Consider the following 16384-nt stretch of genomic DNA (forward strand, 5'->3'; position numbering starts at 1 on the left):
TATTTATTATTTTTGCCTCTGTCTCAGTAAGAAAAATCTGTAATTTTTCTCCTCTTGATCTGCCCGTCACTAATTTTAAAATCAAGCTAAAATTAGCATCATAAAAAGGTTGAGTAGCTTTCTTCCTCTTTCTCTGTTTAGAAACAAACTGTTAAAAAAAAAAATTGTTGGGCCGGGCGCGGTGGCTCACGCCTGTAATCCCAGCACTTTGGGAGGCTGAGGCGGGTGGATCACGAGGTCAAGAGATCGAGACCATCCTGGTCAACATGGTGAAACCCTGTCTCTACTAAAAATACAAAAAATTAGCTGGGCATGGTGGTGCGTGCCTGTAATCCCAGCTACTCGGGACGCTGAGGCAGGAGAATTGCCTGAACCCAGGAGGCAGAGGTTGCAGTGAGCTGAGATCGCGCCATTGCACTCCAGCCTGGGTAACAAGAGTGAAACTCCGTCTCAAAAAAAAAAAAATGTATACATGGTGTATTTGTTCCCTGATAGTCTGGTAAAGTTTATTTATAAGACAACCAAGGTTTGGTGTCTTTCTATAATAGATATAATTGATGTAATTTGTATATCAGTGAGGTTACTTTTTAATGGTGATTGAGGTATACAGATATTTTTTTCTTTTCACCTGACTGCAATAATTCATAGTTTTAAAAATTATCTATTTCATCTATATTGTTATATTTATTGCAATTAAGTTGTTCATAAAAATATTTTCATATCTGTCACAAATATTTTTTTCTAATATTTTTATTTTTGCCCTTCTTTTATCAATTAATTTTAACAGAGGGTTTTCTGTTTCAGTAGTCTTTTAAATAGCTAGCTCTGATTTCTTTAATCCTATTTATTTGTAATATTTGCTCTTATCTTTATTACATCTTTACTTCGACTTTCTTTGGGCTTACTCTATTGTCTTTATTGATTTACTGAGTTAAGTGCCTGTTTAATTTTTAAACTTTAATATTTCTTAATGTGTGCCTTGAAACTTATGAATGCCCATCTAAATAACACTTTAATTTTACTAGATTTTTATAGGTAATGATTTTCTTATTTAGTTTTAAATATTTTGTTATGTACATTATGCCTTCTTCTGTTTTTCAGGAATTAATAAACATAGCATTCTTCTGTTTTAGTGTCTAAGCAGATGATCAGATTGGGAGAGATCATTTCATTAGTCTCCAATTTTCTTGCAATGGATTTAGAGATTGTTGCCTATGGATATACAAATCAAATAGTATCAAAGATATTGGTTGAAGCTTTCATTCAGTTTGTTATATGATCAATGTTTGCAAATAGTACATAGATATTCTTGAAAATGAACATTATCTGTGTTTTTAGAATTTTATATGTAGTACAAGATTTTCAGCAGGTTTTTTACATTTTCTGTATCTTAACTAACAGTTTCAAAAGAGGCTTACTAAAATAATCTTACTCTGATTATGAATTTTCTAATTTCTCCTTATAAATCTGTAAACTTTTGCTTTATAATTTTGTAGTTGTGTTGTTAGTTGCATTCAGGTTCATGATTATTGTATATTCAGATAAAATATTCTTTTTATTATAGGTAATGACTAATCAAATCCCTAACAATAATTTTTATTTGGAATGTTTTTATATTAATTTGAATATCTATTTTAAAATGTATTCATTTTAATTGACAATAATTATATATATTTATGGAATACAACATGATTTTTTATCTATGTAGAAAGATTCGGTTAAAGTAATTAACGTATCTAGCATCTCATCAGCTTTTCTTGGTGATAATATTAAAAATCTACTATTTTAGTAATTTTGAAAGTGTACTTATTATTAATTGTGTTTACAATGATGTACATTACTTATTCTTTTAGTCTAACTGAGACTTTGTACCTTTTGATCAACATCTTTTTTTTTTTCCTTCATCCTTACCCCAGACTCTGGAAACTACCTTTCTACACTCTATTTCTTAAAGATTGACTCTTCTCGATTCCACATATAGGTGAGATAATACATTATTTGTCTTTTTTTTTTTTTGCTAGGTTTATTTCACTAAGCATTACATCTTCCAGTTCTATCCATGTTGTCACAAATGACAAGATTTCCCTCTTTTTCAAGGTTATGTTGTTTACCATTATGTATATATACCACATTTTCTTTATCCATTCATGCATTGATGGACACTAGCCAAAACCATCTACAGATTCAAGGCAATTCCTATATAAATTTCGATGTTAGTTTTCAGAGAAATAAAAAACAATCTCAAAATTTGCATTGTAGGACCCCAAGTAGCCAAAGCAATCTTAAGAAAAAGAGCAAAGCCAGAAGCATCACACACTCTCTGATTTCAAAATATGTGATAGAGCTATTTTAATCAAAAAACTCTGATACTGGCATAAAACAAAATACATTGACCAATGAACAGGATAGAAAACCTTGAAATAAACCCAAGTATTTATGATCAATTGATTTTTGATAAAGTTTCCAAGAATACACAACGAGGAAAAGAGAATCTGTAATACATGATATTGAGAAAACTGAATATCCACAGGCAAAAGAATAAAATTGGACCCTAATCCTGCACTACCTACAGAAATAAACTCAAAATCAATAAAATACTTAAATGTAAGACCTAAAACTGTAAAACTACTTAAAAAAAAAACAGCCTTATGACATTGTTTGGAGCAATGATTTCTTGAACAGGACTTCCAAAGACCAGGAAACAAAAGCAAAAATGGACAAATGGGATTGTATCAAACTGAAAAGCTTCTGAACAGCAAAGGAAACAATTAAAGTGAAGAGACAACCCACGGGCGGAGGAAGACATTTGTAAACCATACAAATGTATAATATCGAATATCCGATAATGTCTAATAGCTAACATCTAAAATATATAAGAAGCTCAACTCAATAGCAAGAAATCAAATAACCCGATTTTTAAAATGGGCAAAAGTTCTGCATAGACATTTCTCAAAAGAAGAGACGCAAATGGCCAACAGATACATTAAAAAATGCTCACCACCGCTAATTATCAGAGAAATGCAAATTTAAATGACAATGAGACATTATCTCACACCTGTTGGAATGGCTGTTACAACAAGATGAATGATGGGCTGGGCACAGTGGCTCGTGGCTGTAATCCTAGCATATGGGAGGCTGAGGCAGGTACATCACGAGTTCAAGTGTTTGAGGCCAGTCAGTCTGGGCAACATAGCAAAAGCCTGACTCTACCAAAAAAACCACAAAAATTAACCAGGGATGGTGGCGAGCATCTGTGGTCTCAGCTACTAGGGAGGCTGCGGTGGGAGGATCACTTAAGCCCAGGAGATAGAGGTTGCAGTGAGCAGTGATTGTGCCACTGCACTCCAGCCTGGGTGATGGAGCAAGACTCTGTCTCCAAAAAAAATAAAATAAAAATAAAAAAGACAAAGGATAACAAGTGTTGGTGAGGATGTGGAGGAAAGGAAACCCTTGTATATTGGGAGGGATAATTTAAACTAGTGCAGTCATTTCAGAAATTAGTATGGCGGTTCCTCAAAAAAACTAAAAAAAGAATTGTCATATGATCCAGGAATCCCACTTTTGGATATATATCCAAGGGAATTAAAAATCAGTATGTCAAAGCAAAATCTAACTCCCATGCTCATTTCATCACTATTCACAATAGCAAAGTTAGGGAAGCAACCTAAATAGAATACTTATTTCTGTAAGTACCTATATTTTATTCTATATATAAAATACATATTTTATAACTAAGTGGAATACCTGTTCGTTATTAGCATTCATCTGATGTATCTTTTGCCATTCTTTCACTTTCAGACATTCTACATTATCTTATTTTTAGATGTGTCTCTTACACAGAGCACGTAGTCGGATTTCGTTTTGGGGAGACAGTCATTTTTTCACATGTACCATTTCCCAAGTAATAAGCTAAATATAGTTCTTGATAGACAACAACCACGAAGCCATGGACGTCCAAGATACATCAACGTCTAAACTCACACGTGTAAGTAGAGGGAGATTGGACTCCAGAACTCAGATCTCCCATATGTCATTCAGAGGACTTTTCATTTATGCTATTTTTCTGTGTATGCAGAGAAAAAAAAACCTTCGATGTGGTGAAAATATACTAAAGATAGAGAGGCTGTCCGGTAAAGTAGAAAGAGCTACCCTGGAAACCAAGAGCGTGAGCCTAGACTTTGTCAGTTACTCCGTGTGAACTCGGTCAAGTCTTCACCCTGTCTGATCCTTAAGTTTTCATCTTGCTGGACAAAACAAAGCATACGTGTCCCCTTCATGTGGTTATCCTTACATTCACCTTAAAGGTGGAGCAATTCATATTCAGTGAAGGAAATTGACTCATCCAAGTGGAAGGTCTAGAAGGTATTCCAGACAATACTTTTTTTGTATCAGGTAGTCTCTATCAAAAGTATCCTTTTTTTTTTTTAGACTTAGCCTCACTCTGTTTCCCAGGCTGGAGTGCAGTGGCACAGTCTCAGCTCACCATCACCTCTTCCTCAAATGTTCAAACAATACTCCTGCCTCAGCCTCCTGAGTATCTGGGATTACAGTTTCCTGCTACCATGTCTGGCTAAATTTTTCTGTATCTTTAGTAGAGACAGGGTTTCATCATGTTGACCAGGCTGGTCTTGAACTCTTGAAAAAGGCATCTTTTATGGCTTTAATTGTGTTCTCTTCTCTCCCACTCCTACCTCCCCAAAAAAGAAATTAGTAAGTTGAGGTCCTAATTGCAGTCTTTTTAGTGTGACCTTATTCGGAGGTATAAGTCATGGTAGATGCAATTAGTTAAGATAGAGTCATTAGGATGGGTCCTAATCCATTATGACTGGTGTCATCATAAAAAGGGGGAATTTGGACAGAGTCACACAGGGAATGCCACACAAAGATGAAGGCAGAGATCGGGGTGATCCTTCTGCAAGCCAAGGAATGGCAAAGGTTATCAGAAACCTTCAGACAATAGAGGAGAGGGCCTAGAGCACAGTCTTTCTTCTGCCAGCCTCAGAAGAAACATGTTGATCCCTTAATTCAGATTTCAGGCCTCCAGAATTATGAGAGAATGTATTTCTGTTGTTTAGGCCACTAAATGTGTGATACTTTGTTACTGCAGCCTGAAAAACGAATACAGCTTCATTCTATTACAACTAGACACCTTCTGGCAGAGTACCCATGCATGTCCTCTGTACATACATACATATGCACTATCTTACATATGTACCATGGAGAAGTGCTGCCTTGTATATGACACTTTTAAAATCTCATTGTCTCCTTGGAAGATCCTTCCTAGGTAGTAGTGAGTAAAAGGATAAGGGCCCTGGCTTGGGTCAGGAAACTTGAGTTTGGATATTAATTTAGACAAAAAATCTTTCCTGCTGGCTCTTGGTCTCCTCATTTGCACGCTGAGAGGGTTACAACTCTAATCAGGTCTTAGTTGACTGAACTTTACATTTTCAAAATATTTTGCCAACCAATCTGTTCTTAGGCTGACATAATTAATTTGATTGCCCAATGTTTATTAATCAAAGACATATAAAACAAGATATGCACAAAAATCATTTCCCCCAGATTCCTATGATGTCATCAGCAGCCAATCAAAGCTGAAAAGGACATTCTTGTGGATTAGTTCTAAAGCTTTTGCACAGCTGGGCCAGATGATCGAGGGGTCCAACAGGGTGGACTCATGGCTAGGGGCCAACATCTGCCCGGAAACACCCCCTGTGGCCTCCTGAGTGGAGCCTGGTGGTAGAGAGGCTTTGTCATCTAGCCCAAGTGTCAAGCATTCCCTGGAAAGTGATGAGTGAGAATGGGATTCTCTCTCCTCCTCGCTGCTCCAGCCTGGATGTGCATTCCCACGGAGGGCCTTGTAAAGGGGAAACTGACAGGATCAGGGCAGATCCAGGAAGACCAGCAATTGGGTTGGCCACATGTTTGCATGAAATGCAAGGCCCCACCACAGCTACTGAGGAGGAGAAGAAAGGCAGGGTGGGGCAGGATCAGGGACTGAGTTGGTGAAAACCTTCAGCATAGAGCCCACTGGCCTTTCCATCATCTTTGCACAAGCAATGGACTGATTATTGCACCTCAGCAATCGGTCACTGGTATTTTGTCCTTGAGTAAGTCACCTAACTTATCTGGACATCAGTATTTTTCTGGGTCAAATGGAGATGATAACTTCCCATCTTCCCCTCTGCCTGATTAGGGTGACTATGAGAGTCGAGTCAGATGATAGGCATGAGAAGTGCATTTAATGTTCTGTAATTCAGCAACCATGCTGTGAGCATTCCTCCTTGTTGTTCATTTATTCAATCAGTAAAGACATACTGAGGGCCTAAGATGTGCCAAGAAGCAAATCAGGTGCCAGAAACATTGAGAGGAATGAATTGGCTGTCTAATGGGGAGCAGAAACAATCGCACTGCTCTGCCGCATGTGTTTGGAGCTCTCACCAGCACAGCCTGTAGCAAGAGGGAAGCCTGAGCTCAGCCCCTCAGAGGAGAGAGGTTCCAGGGCAGCAGCTTGCAGCCTTGCTCTGAGCAGGAAGGGATGCCTTTCCAGGGTGGCCAGGTATCCTTACTCAAGTCTCAGCCCAGGAACAGAAAGCCAAGGCCATGCCTCACTTGCTGTCCCAATTAGATAGAAAAAACTGGGATCCTTCATTCACACTCTGTAAAAAACAAAAGAAACCTACTGCCCTGCAAAAGAAACCCTAAAACTAAACTTCCATCACCATTTTTGTTAATTTTCCCTGGAGCTGTTTGCCATTCAACCTTTGGGATGTTTATAGAAGGATGGAGAGAGGAAAAAATGAGCACCATTTTCTCAACTAGATGTTTATGAATTCACTGCCCCTTCCCCCTCAATTCTAGAGTCACAAGTTTCCCAGGCCCCAAAATGACCCTCACTCTCTCCTCTGTTTCCTTTGCCCTATACCTATACATAAAAAGAGACTGGGAAGTGCACAGCCCGATTCCCTCCTGGATCAAGATAGACAACTAGATGTTTTTAATCCACTGTGAACTGGGTTGTCAGCCGCTCAAAGCCGAGGTGGTGAGTCCTGCTAGTTGAACCCCTGCAGAATGAATCTCCCACAAAAGACAGGGTTGACCTTCTCTCCGTGATCTTCATGGGAGCCCTCAGAGAATTTAGAAACGTAATAGTCCCAAAGACAAAGAATATGGGAATCGCTTTCGGATACCACCCTTCAGAGTTCCTGAACCTTCATCAGCTGGCACGTAAGTCCCTGGTTTGCCATTTTCTTTCATCCTGTGGTCAATTCCCACACCAGCAATGCAGGCAGGGATCTGGCATCAGCCCATGTGACAGATGAGCAAAGTGAGGCGGGGAGTGCGCAAGAGAAAACTGGAAAGCATAGCTGCAGTCCAAGCAGACCCAGTTCTGTGCAGGCTGGCCTGGCACTGACCTGGCAGCCGAGCTTTGCCTGGGACGCTCAGGTGCTGTTCGAAATGCAGGGAACCGCTCTCCCTCCCAGGGGACAGGGTGGCTTGGCTGGGAGGCGGCCAGTCGCTCTGTTGGCTGCGGAGATAATGATGTTTAGAGCTGGTTATCAACCACCTTTGAATGGCAGGCTCTGAATTCCTAATGAACTAACATCCGCGGTCTGGTAGCTCTTGTAGGAGCCCAGTTGTAACAGATCACGGGCATTCTACATGGGTCTATCTCTCCCCAAAACCTGTGCTCGGTGCCTGATAAATAGAAGTTCACGATGACAATAATTAATGAATGGAAGAAGAGGAAAGGGCAGGCTTTGTGAACTGTCCCAAATCCCCAGAGCTCCCAAGAATGAAAGTCAGTTTTTCTGCCAAAGGCGGCCTATGTGGACAATGCACTTTGAGGAAAGGGCCAGGGTGCTCAGCTGTTCTGAATTTACCCAGGAACGCGGGGACTGTAGTCCTGGGCCACCTGGCACCCAGCTGTTCATAGCATCATGGTCCTAGAATCCTGCCCTGGAGGGGAGTGGGGAGACCAGCAGACATAACCCTTCATTGTCCACACCCTACTGGGTCCATTCAGCTCCTTAGGGACAGATGCACCATGGGGAACCCATGTCATCCTGGATGGACCTGTCTCTGGATCCCGTTCCCCTCCTGTGCTCCAACTGCAGCTGAGTCTACTGGTACCATCTCTGTGTACGGGTCGCTTTCCTTAAACATGCAGTCCCTCCTGCCTGAGCACCCTTCCTTTCTTTTCCTCCTGGAGGATCCCAAGTCATCTGTCAAGTTTAATCCAACCTCACTTGCTCAGGGAAGCCTTCCTAGACTTGCTTTCATTCAGTGGTGAGTTCATCCCCATCCTCTGTGCAGCCTGCCCAGGTTCACTACCTTCATTGCAACACGTTTTGCGCTGCATTGCAGGTTTCCACATCTGCATCCGAGCTGTACGCTAGACCACGGGCTTCTCAAAGGCATGACCAGAGCCATATCCATCTTTATCACCCCAGAGCCCAGGACAAAGCCAATCAGGAAAGAATTGATGCCCAGATAATACCTAGTGAAGAACAAATTAATAAATGGTTCCTTTCATAAAATAATATTCTTCAACTCTCTAAGGACAGGGATTCTAGTTTGGTGATAAATAAATTACTTAATTGGACTTGGTTCCTGTTAAAAGGGTAAGAACTGAATTCAGGCAGGAAGTGAAGATGTGTGCTGGAGACACTCCTGATGTCCTGAAGGCGGAGGAACGGCAAGGATGGCTCTGGGTTCAGCCAGGCTGGGATGAGCAGTGGCACACGCTTGCCGGTGGACATACCTCTCTGAGCACTCCGAAAGTCTGGCCAGTGTGGTGACCAGCTGGCTCCTGTCTGTGTCCAGGCCAAGCGCCAGGAACTCAGGCCTGAGAACGAGGCTGTTATTTAGTACTCAAACGGGAACTCAGCAACCATGGGCTGTCTTTACCATCCATAACAATCTACTGCTGTGTCTATTTCCAACAAAGCACAAAAAGACGTGTGTCTGGTGGAGAGGACCGAGTCTCGGTTGTATTAGAGTGTCATCCCTCTGATCAAATGGTCATTGTGTTTGCTTAGATCCAGAGACATGGGAGCTCAGAGTCAAACACGGGTTATCTTCTAGGTGGTGGCATTTCACAATCACGTGATGAGGGGAATTACTCGGACCATCCAAGCCTCAGTTTTCTTACCTACGGAACATGATGGCAGGTTCTAGTCTGCAGGGACAGGCGGCTCATGCAGATGAAGAGTTGTGCTGGCGTCACCTAGGAACTCAGTAAATACCCACTGCTTTCCTGCAAGGCTGGACTAGGGGAGGCTCGAGAAGAAAGGAAGCTCTTTCTCTCTGATGTCTGTCTTCTTAATTGTCCGCCCCCCCCGGGCCCCGGGCATGCTGCTGGGCCAGAGCACCTGCTGCCGTGGCTCTTGGCACAGGGTCTTTTTACTGAAGACTCCCGTGGAAGACAACAGAACACAAATTTCCGTCAGCCTACAGCTTTTTAAAAATTTTTTTGTATTATACTTTAGGTTCTGGGGTACATGTGCAGATCACGCAGGGTTGTTACACAGGTATACATATGCCATGGCAGTTTGCTGCATCCATCCCCCCGTCATCTACATTAGGTATTTCTCCTAATGTTATCCCTCTCCAATACTCCCACCCCTGCTATCCCTCCTCTAACTCCACAACCCCCCAGCCTAGAGCTTTTCTTAAAGACCAAGTGATAAAACACTTGAATTAAATAAGTTTTCCTCACAGGAAAATCTCACACACCTCTACCCACCTAAAACTCAAATGAAGCAAGTTCATCAACTTCTTGTTTCCTTATAGATATTTCTAGAATAGAGTTTAATGAGTGTCATAATATCTCACACATATTTTCAAGCAAAAGGAACGTTATATCACCAATACACCTCGAGGGTCAATAAGAACGATCACTTACGAAGATGGAAATTTCTCCATGTAAAACGGAACAGCAAATACCATCTTGCCACAGCGCATCTCTTCCCAGAACCACCCGTGCACTTTCCTGGTGCTCCCTGCCCACAAATGGGAGACACAAACTAAGATGCCTCAGGAGGAACATCACGGTGTGAACTCTGAAGTTACAGGAGACACAGAATTGCGGGGCAGCTGCGGATGCGAGAGCACTTATTCCTCTAAAAGTTGTTTAAATTTTCTCTTTTTATTTTTTATTTTATTAATAATTTTTATCTGTTGCCCAGACTGGAGTGCAGTGGTGTGATCTCCGCTCACTGTAACCTCGACTTCCTGGGCTCAATTGATCCTCCTGCCTCAACCTCCTGAGCAGCTGAGACCACAGGTCCACGCCACCATGCCTGGCCAATTTTTGTAGTTTTTATAGACATGGAGTTTTGCCATGTTGCCCAGGCTGGTCTCCAACTCCTGGGCTCAAATGATCCGCCTGCCTGCACTTCCCAAAGTGCTGGGATTACAGGAGTGAGCCACCACCCTAGCCTCCATTTTTTCTCCCGATTTAAAGGACTATGACACTCCCAAGTGTGCGTGTGCACACACACACACACACACTCTCTCTCTCTCTCTCATACACACACACACACACAGACACACACTGATGGCCTAAATTCTTGCCGTCACCCACACATATCAGGTATTCCTTTATAGCAATGTACAAAAATGGCCTAATATATGCAGCAAAGGGTGTTATAAGAAAATTGCCTTCCCTTCGGAGGGGATAGTCATCCCTGTGTGTGCTGCCTAGACCTGGGTATTCAACACACAGCGCATACGCTCCCTGAGTCTGTCATATACCATGGCAGAGGCCACTTAAACTCATGCCATATAGTGTGAGTTTAAATGTCCAGAGTTCAATGTAGACATGCTGAGAGCTTCTGAGAGTCATTTTCCTGAATGCAGGATGCATGGTTCATGGGCTTACTCAATTAAAAGAAAAAGAAACAGCTTATATGTTCAGATAATGCAGGTTCTCTCTCCTGCGGCTTCTGCGAATAAAAGTTTTGGTGAAGACAGACTCACACTCTGGAACAGAGGCCTGGCCCACTTGCCTTAGGATGCTGGCAAAGCTCATGCTTCTTGTTCTGTCAGGTCCCGTTTCAGAAATTGCCTCTGCAAGTCTAACACATTTAATTGAGAGAGTGGAGAGGGGGGCATTCAAAAAGATTACAGAGGAAGGTGAGGCATTTGTCCAATCGGTTCCACTTCCAGGGGCCCTCCGTTGTTCTTGGAGGGGAGCCAGGCCTGTAACTGGGGTATTTTGCATCTGTTTATCCTTTTAGTCAAATGCCTTTTGTCTAAGCCGTTGACTTTGGAGCAAAAATGTACTGACCTTCACAGACCGTTCTCAAACCTGGGATAAAAGAAACTCATTTTTTTCCTCAAAGAATGAACTTAGAAAATCCACCTCCTCCCTCATCCCTTTTGCCAGAGACGCCCACTAGGGGCTGTTGCTAAAAAGAGTGGCCCAATTCAACGGAGGTGCCTAGCTCAAGCCACACGCAAGTTCAGACCGCCTTTCGGGGGGAGTGTTATCAATAGTTTATTCAATGGTGCTAACCTCATTGCATCATGGGACTTGAACTTGCCAATGTGACAGGAAGCTGGGAGTCTAAACCCCAGTGCATTCTACGTAGTGTCAGCATAGCTACTGCGTATTGGATACCCACTACATGTCAGTTGCTGCTGTGAATTTTGTACAAGCCCAGAAACAATCCTGCAAGGATTTTTATCCTTATGAGTAAACTAAGCCTCAAAGGAGCTGTGTAACTGATCCAGGATCACAGCCAGCACATGTCCAAACCAAGGCCTGAACCCAGGACACCTGTGCACCCTCTGCTTTCATCTGCCTGTCACGTGAAGCACATGCTGGGCACCTCCTCTTTGCCAGGCTCTGTGCCACCTGCCGGAGCATCCAAGATCAACCAGGCAGGCCAGATCTCTCAGAAAGTTCAGGCTTGATGTGAGTGCTCACAGAAGCAGGACTTGAGACAGTGATTGGTGACAAGTTGCTTATTTGGAAGGTGACTCCAGAAAGCACTAGTGAGGGACTTGGAATAGGAGACAGAGAGATGGGAAATTTGTGACAAAGGGTTACACCACCAAGCAAGATACTTCAGAGAACAATAGGCTCAGTCTTAGGAACTCTAGGAGGTGATATTCTGCACCCACAAATCAGGTACTAGGGAGCTAGCGTGTTTAGCCACCAATATGCCATCCATCAGTATTGATGGTTTTTCCAAGGGCATTGAATGTAAAGCATTTTTGTCTTCCCATGTACGTGGGCAGTGCTCTTCCTTCCTAGAAAGAGTCCTCAGACAGACATTAACTGCAAGCAGGCAAAGAGCTGGCATTTTTTGAGCATCTCCTGCATGTCAGGCACAGGGCATCTATTTACCTACCTCATAGGGAGACAGGCAGCATGTATTTACAATAATGGGTGCAGGTATCTGGACTCCACATTTATAAACTGTGGGATCTTGAACAGATGGCTACATCCAATGTCTGCCGCAAGAAGGGAATGGTGATAATGCCCACCCCAAAGAATAAACCATGGATTGAACAAGATTGTATGTGTGTAAAGCAGTCAGGGTAATAATATCTACAGCCTAGTGAGTTCTTAAAAGTGGTTCACACATTTATAAGCCATAAAATCCTTAGCTCGTTAAATCCTTACAATGACCTGTGGTGAAACAGAGTCCCATGGAGGCTAAACGATGTGCCTAGTATCCTCAAGACCTCAAAAAGAAGTGATCCAGGCTGGGCATGGTGGCTCATGCCTGTAATCCCAGCACTTTGGGAGGCCGAGGTTGGCAGATCACCTGAGGCCAGGAGTTTGAGACCAGCCTAATCAACCCCATCTACATTAAAAATGCAAAAATTAGCTGGGCATGGTGGGCAGTGTCTGTAATCCCAGCTACTCAGGAGGCTGAGGCAGGAGAATTGCTTGAACTTGGGAGGCGGAGGTTGCAATGAGCCAAGATTGTGCCATGGCAATGGAGTAAAACTCCTACTCAAAAAAAAAAACAAAAAAGAAATGATCCAGGTCTGTGTGACAACAGCTCCCGGAGGCCACACAGAGCTCCTTAGGGTGCATGGCACCATGAAATTCAGTGTGAGTCCCTTTCTGCCAATGCGTGCCTTCTCCCCACTCCAAGGAGTTCATGGCTCAGAGAGAGCTCCTCGCCCGGCTGTCCAGCATCTGTATTGGAAGTGGTGAACTTCGTAGGTGAGTTCCCTTCCAGATTTATAAAATATCCATTCCCCCAAGTGCTCGACATGGAAACGTCAGAGAGTCAAAGACACTCGTTAATGTTCAATATTTCTGTGATTAACGTTTTATTGGACGGTGGGCAAGAGAAATGCTATCCAGGCACAAAAGAAATAATTCAAATAGGGGACATTGTCTGTTGCATAAAACCTCCATTCAAAGATTTTGTAAAAATATTTTAAAAGTGACTTTGGAAGGAAGCTTCAACCTGAGGAGAGGGATCAAATGTAGAATTGATGGCTTCAGGGTGGAATTTTTCCCTTCAGTAACTCAGCCATCCTGATAGAGATAATGATGTCCACCTGTCAAGGCGAGGAGGCAGGCGTGCTGCAGAGAAAGATATCGAGGACCTTCACAGAGCCTGCTCAACTCCGGAAGCTTTGTTAAGGGGCTGGGAGGGAAAGAGCAATTGCCCTCCCTCTTGTCCTCCCCCCAGCCTCTTTCCCCAAGCCTGAGAGAGGACTGCAAGGCCACTGGTCCCCAGGAAGCTGATGAGGATGAGTCCTTCACGGTTCTCTAAGGCTTGTTAATCACACCAGCTAGCACTCCTCTTCCTACGTGCCCACCACTGTGCAAAGATCTCTACTTCAATTAACTCAAGCTTCCCAGTGACCCCACCATGTGGGTATCAGCATCCTTATTTTACAGATGAGGAAAGTGGAACCTGAGGAGCTCGGTCTTACTAATCCACAGTCACTCAATCATGACCTGGCACACCGAGAGAGCCTGAGCCCTAAATCACCATGCCGCCCTGCTCCACACTCTGCATCTCCTGTGACCCTCACCACAGGGCTGCGAGGAGATGAATTTTTTGGCTCATTTCAGGCTCAGGTGATCAGGACCAGAGAGAAGTAGTGACTTGTCCAAGGTCGCACAGCCAGTGCATGGCTCAGCTAGATCCTCAACCAGTGGCCTGACTGCCAACTGCGTCACCACTGGTGGACAGATGGAGGGATGGTTAGCCGATTTTTCTTCCTTAATGGTTCACTCGATTACTGAATAAGGTATTCCAGTAGTTTTTGCTATAATGAGCTTTTTATGTTTTATACGACAGTGCTAATAAGAGTAGTTTAAATAGACTTGGAAGTTGTATTAATTCCATCCTTTTTCTTTTAAAAAAATGGAGCTAAAAAATTAAGTCACCTGAAGAGAAATGGATATTATCATTATTACACACAGCAGGTATAAATAAATCTGTATGTGTGCCTAAACTTACCCATAGACATTGCCACAGATATGTTTTATATCTATAAATATGTTACATATGTAAAGTTAATACATGTTCATGCATATCTCCTTGTACTGCTTAAAATTATTAACCCTTGACAAATAATCTGATGCCTGGTGCTACCCCTTCTGACCATAGAGTTGCTCACAAAAGAAGCAACTTGGTTACAAAGCAACACCTGAAAAGTCAAAGTTTTGTCCTATGACTGGGAATTCAGAGCCCACCCTTGGAACCACTGTCCATCTTCTTTGTTTATGTGTTTATGCTGTGGTCTGTCTTTCCCAATAAGCCGACACACATACTTCTCACTAAACCTTGAGGTCCGCTAGAACTGCCTCTCCTCTCTCTCAGAAAAGCCATCAGGATCCCCAAAGTGAATGTTACACATGCCATCGGGCTTGAGTTTTCTGTTCAGAGACCCCAAATGCAGTGTGCAGAAATCTGGCCATTTTTGTTTGATGTGGTGTCAGAGAAAGAAAATGTTAAATCTATTATATAGTTTTATTTATACCTCCATTATATTCTGCAAAGTATCAAAGGTGGTGTAAGCAAGAGGTAGACCTAGGAGGCTAATGTATCTTCTTTGTTCCAGAGGGTTTCATATTTCATTTCTTTTCAAACTGAACGTGATCAGGTCATTATATGAATAACAAAATATGATGTATCATTTATTTGAAGAATGACGGATCTATGATCATTTTGGTATTGATTAAATTAATAGAATGAGCCTTACTTGCCTTACTACAAACCCTGTATGTTAAAAATATGCCTTAAAATGTAAGCCAGGGTCTAGCAAAAGGTTAGGTCTGGAGTAGGGAGAGTGAGCTCATTCGACCTCAGCTTCGCTTCCCCAACTAGGGGAGACTGCAAACAGGCTACCTGCTCAGGATCTCTGTTCTCTTTCAAACAGCAAGTTGGACTGCCATTCTTACTAAAGAATTGCCATTCCCTTTGAAATCCAAGCTGATATAATGATAGGACATTGCACCAAGTAATAAGTTCAATTATATTTTCTACTTGCAATTTCACATCTACATCTAAAAGACGCTCTGTCCCTTTTTTAAATTACAGCTCATATTTCTAAATATGTTTGGAGCAATTTGAGGCAGATTCATTGTTGGTTTTTATTCTTGTTTTCCATGTATGAGAAGAATGACTAATTTTAGTGGTTGGCCTCCTCTCTTAAAGTCTTCAGTTGAATTAATGTTTGGCTTGTCTTAAAGCCACTGGTTTCATTCATTCCCTTTGAATCCATGGATTCAGAGAAATTGCACAATGTAAGTAATATGATCATTACATCGCACCCTTTTGGTTTTTAGATGGTTTATCTGAAAACCAGAGATGGAAAGTGGATAAGCCAAGGTCACACAGCATATTCATGACAGAGCTATAACTAAATCCATGGGATCTGAGACTCAGATGATCTATTTTGTGTAAGGTTTCTCTGCAAGAGGCTGGTGTTGGATAGATCTGCCTGTCTGTTCCCATTTTTGGCCATGGTCCATATTGCCCAGGGTGACTATCTACTCTTTCATCCCCTAAAACTTTATCGATATGAGCTTCTCCTGCTAACTATTGCAAACACTGCTCCAGTGTTTCCTTAGCATTTCATTTCCACAATGTTTATGTCTAGAAAAGCTACCGAACCTCGATGTCCTCTCAGAAGAGAGTTTATACTTTGTGTCAGTGCATTTACCAGACACATGATGAACCTGGGTGCGACTCACATAAGAGGGTTAAAATAATTACAAAATGAAAAGATTGAGCAGTTGTCTATTGAGCACTGTCTTCAAATATCTGAAAAGAAGGATGTGGTATACATGAGGAATCAAATTTGTCTCCACAGAGTGAAGCTAGAATCATTCTAGTGGGAGTCCGTTTATATACTAACTGAAGATGTTTCTGTCACTGGCAGTGTATTAGTT

General features: G+C 42.3%; 1 long non-coding RNA gene across 1 annotated transcript in view; it reads left to right on the plus strand.

The window, feature by feature from the left end:
- Nucleotides 1-14899, plus strand: part of LOC118145029 (uncharacterized) — a 30970-nt gene extending 16071 nt beyond the window's left edge. Inside the window, exons 3-6 of the long non-coding RNA XR_004730129.3 lie at nt 1917-1981; nt 3799-3985; nt 6940-7227; nt 8368-14899. This is a non-coding gene — a long non-coding RNA (uncharacterized LOC118145029). The remainder of the gene's footprint in view (nt 1-1916; nt 1982-3798; nt 3986-6939; nt 7228-8367) is intronic.
- The last annotated feature ends 1485 nt before the right edge of the window (nt 14900-16384 follow it).

Source organism: Callithrix jacchus, chromosome 8, assembly GCF_049354715.1.
Source record: "Callithrix jacchus isolate 240 chromosome 8, calJac240_pri, whole genome shotgun sequence".
NCBI classification, from domain to species: Eukaryota; Metazoa; Chordata; class Mammalia; order Primates; family Cebidae; genus Callithrix; species Callithrix jacchus.